Source organism: Nanorana parkeri, unplaced genomic scaffold (genome assembly GCF_000935625.1).
Source record: "Nanorana parkeri isolate BGI_ZX_2015 unplaced genomic scaffold, ASM93562v1 scaffold2574, whole genome shotgun sequence".
Classification (NCBI taxonomy): Eukaryota; Metazoa; Chordata; class Amphibia; order Anura; family Dicroglossidae; genus Nanorana; species Nanorana parkeri.
Window position 1 is genome coordinate 108,331 of NW_017308842.1, and position 8,445 is coordinate 116,775.

General features: G+C 50.6%; 1 protein-coding gene across 1 annotated transcript in view; it reads left to right on the plus strand.

Annotated features, from left to right (window-relative positions):
* CASR (calcium sensing receptor) overlaps window positions 1-8,445 on the plus strand; it is a 33,654-nt gene that overhangs the window by 19,526 nt on the left and 5,683 nt on the right. The gene's annotated exons all lie outside the window — the stretch shown is intronic.

The window sequence follows — 8,445 nt, forward strand, 5'->3', positions numbered from 1 at the left end:
CAGGGGAGAGCGAGGAGAGACAGCCAGGGGAGAGCGAGGAGAGACAGCCAGGGGAGAGCGAGGAGAGACAGCCAGGGGAGAGCGAGGAGAGACAGCCAGGGGAGAGCGAGGAGAGACAGCCAGGGGAGAGCGAGGAGAGACAGCCAGGGGAGAGCGAGGAGAGACAGCCAGGGGAGAGCGAGGAGAGACAGCCAGGGGAGAGCGAGGAGAGACAGCCAGGGGAGAGAGCGAGGAGAGGCAGCCAGGAGGGAGAGAGAGCCGGGGACAGGGCGATGGAGGTGTTTTTTTCGTTGGTAGATCTCATTGAGCTCGTCATTTGAAAAGTAGATCTTAACACAAACAATTGTGGTCACCGCTGGCCTAAGATATTTAATAACACTCCCAACATGCATCAGCTTCGGCCAAGTATTAAATATCCTTAACCCCTTGCCCCCCCTTTAAGATGTTCTAAACACCGGGAGTTGCAGACGGTCTTCCCAGCCATGGCTGTCTTAGTGGTCACATGACCGGTAGCCCATTCCCCCCTGGCTACTAATTGAAAACAGTGACCGGGAGCCGTCGGTGACGGCCCAGTTACTATGCTAGGAGCTTCAAGTGAGCAAGCTTGCAGCACAGAAGAGCAGAGCCGGCTGTACACATATATGTGCCAGCCTGTGGTTAAAAGCCACCAGCCGGCTGTACACATACTGTATATGCGTATGGCTGATGGGAGAGTATGAGCACAGAATGATGTCTCTAGCACACCCTACTGGAAGACAATAACATAGCAAGTGACTTGGATGATGTGCTCTATGGTTAGAGATCAGTAAGGGGTTTTAATCTAAAAAAAAAAGTATATCTGTGAACATTCATCTTGTGCACATAGATGCACAAATGAACATTCTTTAGATTTCTCCTTCACAAGTGTAATTAAATTCGAACATTCAGGTTGTAATATCAAATGATGGCCAATAGATGGAGCACAGGGACATAGGAGTATCTTTTATGGTCCTTTAGCACCATCTAGTGGCCATCGTACGATATTACAATCAGAACCTGTGAACGTATTTACACTTGTGAAGGAACAATCTAAAGAAGGTTCATTTGTGCATATATTTGCACAGGACGAACATTCACAGACATTCCTTATCAATCAACATCTTTAAATTATACTAGGAACTGCTTGATTGAAAAAAAAGCTATTGCTGTGCTCGGAATGCTTTGCAAAACCAGCATCATAGGTACATTCCTGTACTAAATGGTTGTCAAAAATGATTTTTCCTGAGCTCTTACTGCGAGTTGATAAATGCACCCCGGGCCCCCAAACGCAGGGGTCCCTTTTAGAAGCCCTACAAGCCGACTATATGTAGAATTTCTAGATGTCTGCAGTTGCAGGACAGGTTCACTTAACAAAAAAAATCAATTTGCAACCTTGCGGGGTTTGTAGAATCTTGCGGATCGATAAAGCGTTACTGAGGGCTTCTTATCTCAAACAAAAACAAAAAAAAGTTGTTTCTGGTAAAAGTCTTAACCTTCCCCTTTCATGGACGAATGTTGAAAACGCGTCGTCAGCGGAGTGCGTAGGTGAGGTCATCGGCTGTCTGCTTTCATCAACCGCGGCACGGGAGGGGGGGCGGGGATGCAGAGGAGGAGCCCCCTGCTGCAGATATATTAAAAGCTCATATAAAATCTCCCTGTGCTGGCCACGCTTAGCACTCTGCCTGTGGAAAATGTCCGGAATCAGACCTAATAAAGGGATTTCTTCTCTTTTTTTGCACCATTTTCATAAATATGGTGTAAAAATACACAAAAATGCTGCAATCCTCCTCCAAGAACCGGCCGGCACGTACAGCTCCGTGCTGCGTACACGGCCGTATCGGGCAGCTCCCGGGAAGGACAGGAGCTCCGTGTGATTAGTACGCAGCCCCCGTCCTCTATGGGACTACGCGGCCGTACCCTGCCCTACGCTCACCCGTCCTGCACGTCCGTGCGGGTGAGTGTACTCGTACGCTGATAGGATGGATCCTGTCTGCGTCCGAGCCGGGACACTCGCACCCGTACGGACCTGCACTTGTGGTGAGCGTAGGGCGGCGTACGGCCGCGTAGTCCCATAGAGAAGGACGGGGGCTGCGTACTAATCACACGTAGCACCTGTCCTTCCCGGGAGCTACCCGATACGGCTGTGCACGCAGCACGGAGCTGTACGTGCCGGCCGATTCCCGTGTGAATGAGCCCCAGGGGCGTCCCGAGGCTGGGTGACACCCGGAATGCACGTGACATCACCACGCGCGTGCGTGATGACGTCAGCACGCGCGCGCGGGAGCATTCTGATACCTGCCAGCGGCCATCTTGGTGATGGACGCCGGCAGAGAGAGGAGGTACCAGTCACCCGGCAGGATAAGGTGTGCCGCCGGGTCCCCTCCTCTCTCCTGATACTGTCGGGCGTTCGGTACATGACAGAGCGCCCGACTTTTCAGAGGGGGGTGACACCAAAATGACTGAGTCATTTTGGTGTCCCCCCTCCAATGGTATCACCCTGTTGCGTGCCACACCCCCCGCACCCCCCTTGTGACGCCACTGATTAGCCCTAAGAATTATATTTCTGTGTGGCGAGCGCCTCAAAGCGGACACGTGGCCCGGCTACAGACGTTCAAATATTTACATGTGCTTCCGGAGCTGTGGAAGTTGTGCCAGAAAGAGGCAATGACCAGTCACCAGTATTGCCTGCGATCTCCTGGCAGCTGATCTTTTCCCCGCTTCTGCCTTACCATACCTTGTTCTGCGGAGGCGGCCATCTTGGTAAAGACAGGGCTTTGCTTCCTCATGTAAGAGCGGCCCTCCTGTGACTAATGATTTTGGGAGGAGCTCAGGTTCGGTCCGGACAAGGAAGTTCCATGGGCACTTCTGACCCAACCAGCATGCCCAGGAATAGTCAATACATTTCTATGATGGAGACCTGATTGGGATCAGGTCCGTCCCTATAATAAAGCAGTCTGAGACTGCTGCCTTAGGCGCAGGGGCGTAACTACTGATCATGGGGCCCCATTGCAAAATTTTAATAGGGCCCCATGGCAAACCCTTTAAAATCTAAATCAAGGACAGGTAGCAGGAGAGCCGTCTGCATAGTCTCTTCCTGTACATCTGATATCAACTCTTCTTGATTGGAAATGCCATTAGGGGTATCCAGGGTCAACAACAACTTCAGCAATCCTTCATGTGGCCCCCTTCCACCCCCCAGGCCCCATAGCAGCCTCATGGGCTGCTACGGCTACTGTTACGCGCCCTGCTTAGGCTGCATCTCTTGGCCACTCTGCTGCACAATGTTTGTAGTGTGCCATGCACCCCCTTTACGGCCAGAGCGCCCCAGGTTGCTAAGAGCCGGGCGGAGACATGTGTAAGGGCCACAGACATTTTCCTGCCCAGCTATTGGCATCCCGCCCAGCTCCTGGCAACCAGTGGCATCACTGGTTGCCTGGAGCTGGTTGGGATGCTGGAGAGAGTTGGAGCTAGAGCTGGGTGTTAGGGTGCACCACCAGCACCCCCACTCCACCGCAGGCTGCAAAAAGGCTAGGTAGACCCGATTGGGATGGATGCAGCAAACGATGACAAACAAGCCGTGAAGTTCCGCCTCATAGAACACTGCAGTGCAGTTGCCTTTATCATTGACAATTACAACATATTAGCCAGAACTTGGTGGCTTGTTTGGCACTTTGGCTGGAGTCAGGAAGGCGGCACGGCACTCTAGGTGTGCTGCATTGCAATCGATTCCTAATGGTAAAAAGGTCAAAAAGTCCTCCAACTGATTTGGTGTGCAGCACAGTAGAGAAGGTGCAGGAGGGACGAGTGTGAATGTATCTGGTGTGGTCAGTGGATGGGTGGTGTATTTCTATACTGCAGACCCTGAGGGAAGAAATGTCCCGATGAGTCGTGTCTGTGCACCGATTTCTCTTCATTCAGCCACCCAGATGCACCCCTTGCATCTGAAGAAGTGACACGTTGCCATGAAACGCGTCAATGGTATTACCAATTAATCTTTCTTCATCATGACAACATTGGTCAGGATATTTCTTCCTATATACAGGTGAAACTCGAATAATTAGAATATCGTTCAAAGTTCATTTATTTCACTAACTCACAAACCATCAAAGAGTCTTTCAGACTCGGTGACTGCAAATTCAGCAGACGAGGTCATCCCATATTGGAGGCACCACCCTGCTGTCACCACTATGTTTCATCTTACATAAAATCCATAATAGTCATAGGAAGGCGAGGGGTATTCCCTCTGATGGCACGCATTGATCTGCAAGTGTATGCAGAATCCTGGCCTTATAGAACAACCTAGGGATGGTTTTGTGGTCCCTGCTTGCAGCAGCCTGGTTGTGTTTGGGCTCGCTGTGATCGGGATGATGCGCTGGTGTCGAAATCCTAACTCCGACCTAGCTATCAGAACCGGCTAGTGCAGGGCTATGCAGATGATCCCACATTTGCCCGTACAACACTGGACACTGACTTAGGGTTGCCACCCGGGCAGTCCAGTTTTGGAGTCTTGTGTCCGGGTGTCCCGCCAGCGGGCACTGGCACTTTAAATTTTCTGACAGATGCAGCTGCCGAGGTCCTCAGCAAGCGCGATCTTGGGCAGCTGCATTGGCCTGAGAGCGGATCCTCCTCTGAGCTGCGGGCAGCCCGAGGAAGATCCGGGTTTCATGCCGATGCGGCTGCCGGAGATTGGGCATGCCGAGGATCTCAGCAGCCGCATTTGTGATTGCTCCTTCCCCTCCGGCTCCCTGACACCGTGCTGCCCGCCTGTGGACCCCTGGTGAGACACCATACAGCCCTGAGAGTCGCACAGCCCGCCTGAAAGCCCGACCAGCCCATCTGAAAGCCCACACAGCCCCCTTGGAGAGCACGCACAACCCACCGGAGAACCCGCACAGCCCACCTGAGAGCCCGAACAGCCCACCTGAGAGCCCGAACAGCCCCCTTGGAGAGCACGCACAGCCCACCAAGCCACATCAGGGCACCAACCCAGAACAGCACAGAATATGTAGCTTCATATTATTTTGTATTGCTGTATAGCTGCCTCTCCTCGCTCTCTCTCCTCTACGTTCTGCCACATACTGCGCTAGAGGGTTTCACTTGAAGAAAAGGTGGCAACCCTACACTGAATTCTGAATGTATTTCCAGATCTATTGTTACGCCTCCTCATTGGTTTTCAAATTGTTGGCATCCATGGCAATGGATCCGCATTTCGAGTGCATCTGGAAAGCGTTCCGAAAGGGTCTCTGGGTTGAAGTGTGAAGATGGCAGACCGCTGTAGGGCATTTGTGTCAGCAGTTTGCATTCAGCGTGTGTTTGTATTGCCGTCAATGGTTACAAATTATAAACACATCCCGAGCCCGGCGAGATGACGAATGATTGAAGTGCTTCTAATACAACAAATTTGTAAAAATAAAAAAAAAGCCAACCAACGTTATTTAAGTAACCTCGGCCGATCAAACAAATCAGACTGAAATGTATCACATGGTAATCGCATGTCAGGGGGGGTTTGTTTTCCTTTGTAACGTGGACTATGATTTGATATTAGAGAAGCTCCGATACACACGTGATAACGGAGTGTAAGGCCTGCCAAAAGGCGAGGGGCTTCCTGCCTCCGTCTTCCGAATACAAGGACTCTTTACATCCATAGTCTAATAATAGCGATCTGTTGTTTGTATAAATTTGTATTAGCGATTCCAGGAAAGCGGAGATAATGTTTGCTGGGAGTGCGAAGGCGCATTGTTACAATCTAATCATCAGAATATATTCCAATGGCTACATCGCAGCGTGAAAACAAAACCTTCATCACTTATTATGTATTCACTACCTGCTACCCAACATCCTTTTATTACACATCAATTACAGTGTCCGTTCAGTGTGGCTTCATCTGCATAGGCCTGCGGACCTGGACCAGCCGGTTCTGATAGCTAGGTCGACGTTAGGATTTCCGACACCAGCACATCATCCCGATCACAGCGAGTCCAAACACAACAAGGCTGCTGCAGGCAGGGACCACAAAACCATACCCCCCCCCCCCCCCCTCACACTCTTATTAAAAAAGGGGACACCAAAACCATACCCCCCCCCCCCCACCTTCATATTATTATGAACATTCAATTAACGTCATGGCCAAAAATATTGGCCCCCCTGCATTTCTGTCAGATAATGACAGACAGATAATTCTACACAGAACTCCAAAAATGGACTGGACAAAATTATCGGCACCCTCAATTAGGGATGCGCCGATACTAGTATCGGTGCCGATAGCAAGTATTTGGGCGAGTACTCGTGCAAATGCTCTGATACCTTTCCCGATACTGGAACTTCCGGTCAGCGGGAGATTTCCTCTGAGCGGCAGTGCCACGAGGGAGCCGGGAAGCTGTCTCCATGCTGTCTGGCCGGCTCGATGCTGATTGGCCGGGAAGCCAGCTTCCCAGCCAAACAAATCTGATAATATGGCGACACGAGCCCCACCCTGCAAACAAATCATTCCCCTCACATAGATCCTTATCAGCATTCATTACCGTACCAGTCCCTCGGCCAGCTGGGCAGACACCGCTCTCCAAGATCTCCGGGATCTGCCCACGTCTTCTGTGAGCACAGCGCCCACGTGATCGGCCATTTCTGGGTGCCTTTTGACGTGTGCTCTGGGTCATTGTCCTGCTGCAAGACCCATGACCTCTGACGGAGACCCAACTTTTCACCCAACACCGGGCCCCACATTGCACCCCAGAATTCTTTGGTAGTCTTCAGATTTCATAATGCCGTGCACACAGTCAAGACATCCAGCGCCTGAAGCAGCAAAGCAAACCCAAAACATCAGTGACCCCTCCCCCACCATGTGTGACTGTAGTGATTGTATTTTTTTTTTCTTTAGAGGCCTCATTTCTTTTTCGGAAAACGGTAGAATGTTTACCAAAAAGCTGTCGTTTTGTTAAAAAGCGGATAGTTTTGTGTCATACCAATACAAACGAAAGAAATAAACATGAGAACGCCGAAACATTTGTAAGTGCAACAATTTTCTGTGCGAAGTGGCGCATCATCTAGGAACAAACGTAAAGTTGACTTGCCGCACTCCTTACCGGAAACCCCAAATCAACACGGGGGGGGGCGTGTAATGGATGTCACCAGCTCACCAAACGTATTGTAATCCAAATTGCTTGTTTATTCAAAATGTCATCATCAGAACTAACGCTTTTGGGGCCACGCAGGGTCCCCTTCATCAGGCTCAGCAATGGCGGTGCATTATCTGACAGAAATGCAGGGGGGCCGATACTTTTGGCCATGACTACACTATATATACAAACATATATTACGCATAGGGAGCTGCCTTAGCAATATTGTTTATAAGTCCAGGGAAGTCAATGTCAACTAGTGGAAGTATCCACGTTTGGCTTAGTACCGGCATATTGCAATTAACTATACGGGGAGAGGGGGGGGAGGTTGGATTATTGGGACCAAATCAAGTGTACTGAATGCAGATGTGCTGATGAGGAGCAGACTGCTGTCAATCACACAGCTGGGAGAAGAGGACAAAGTCATTTAATCAGTCTGCTGCATTATCGATGTTCAGCATCCTGGGGGGGGGGAGGAAGAGGACACCACTGTATTCCTTAAAGCAGGGATGTCCAAACTGCGGCCCTCCAGCTGCGGTGGAACCACGAATCCCATGAGGCTTTGCAAGATTCTCACAGCCACAGACATGACTCCCGGAGAGAGATGCTTCATGGGATTTGTAGTTTCACCCACAGCTGGAGGGCCGGAGTTTGGACATCCCTGTCTTAAAGGGTTTCTAAAGCCTCCGTTTTTTTTTCCATATATCTATTGCTAGCATGCAAGAAGTTCTTTTTAAATAACGCTCTAAACTTACCTGTGTCTTCGCCGCGCGCTCCCGCCTGAAAATCCGAAACTGCTCGGGCGGCTGCAAAGCATCTTGGGGCGGGCGCATGCGCAGTTCGGATTTTCGGCCGGGAGACGCAAGGTAAGTCTATGGACGGCGTGCACTCCCCGCATGCAGACACCGTGGGACGGGAAGTGCCAGCAAGGACAGAGGAGTCAGCGCTGGATCGGAGAGGCGCCGCACCGCTGGAGAGAAGGCTGAAAGTGACAGGAAAGAAGAGGAAGATCGGATTAAGAGACATCATTGAAGGTGAGTGCTGACATTAACATTGGGGGGAGGGGAAAAAAAATTTGACTTTAATGCCACTTTAACTGTAAGTGGTGCCATCCCCCCTGGCTGTGCTGCCTGAGGGAGTTGTGTTCATCTCAGGACTGGATGGTTTTGGGGTTTTTTTGCCTTTTTTTTCTACAATACTGCCCATTGCCGTGTCAATAGGCATTGCTATAGATTTACAGGCGCCAGTGCACATTTAGGACTGCCCCACCACCTCCAATTGTTAACCTTTTCCTTCCTTCTTGCAGGTGTGCTAA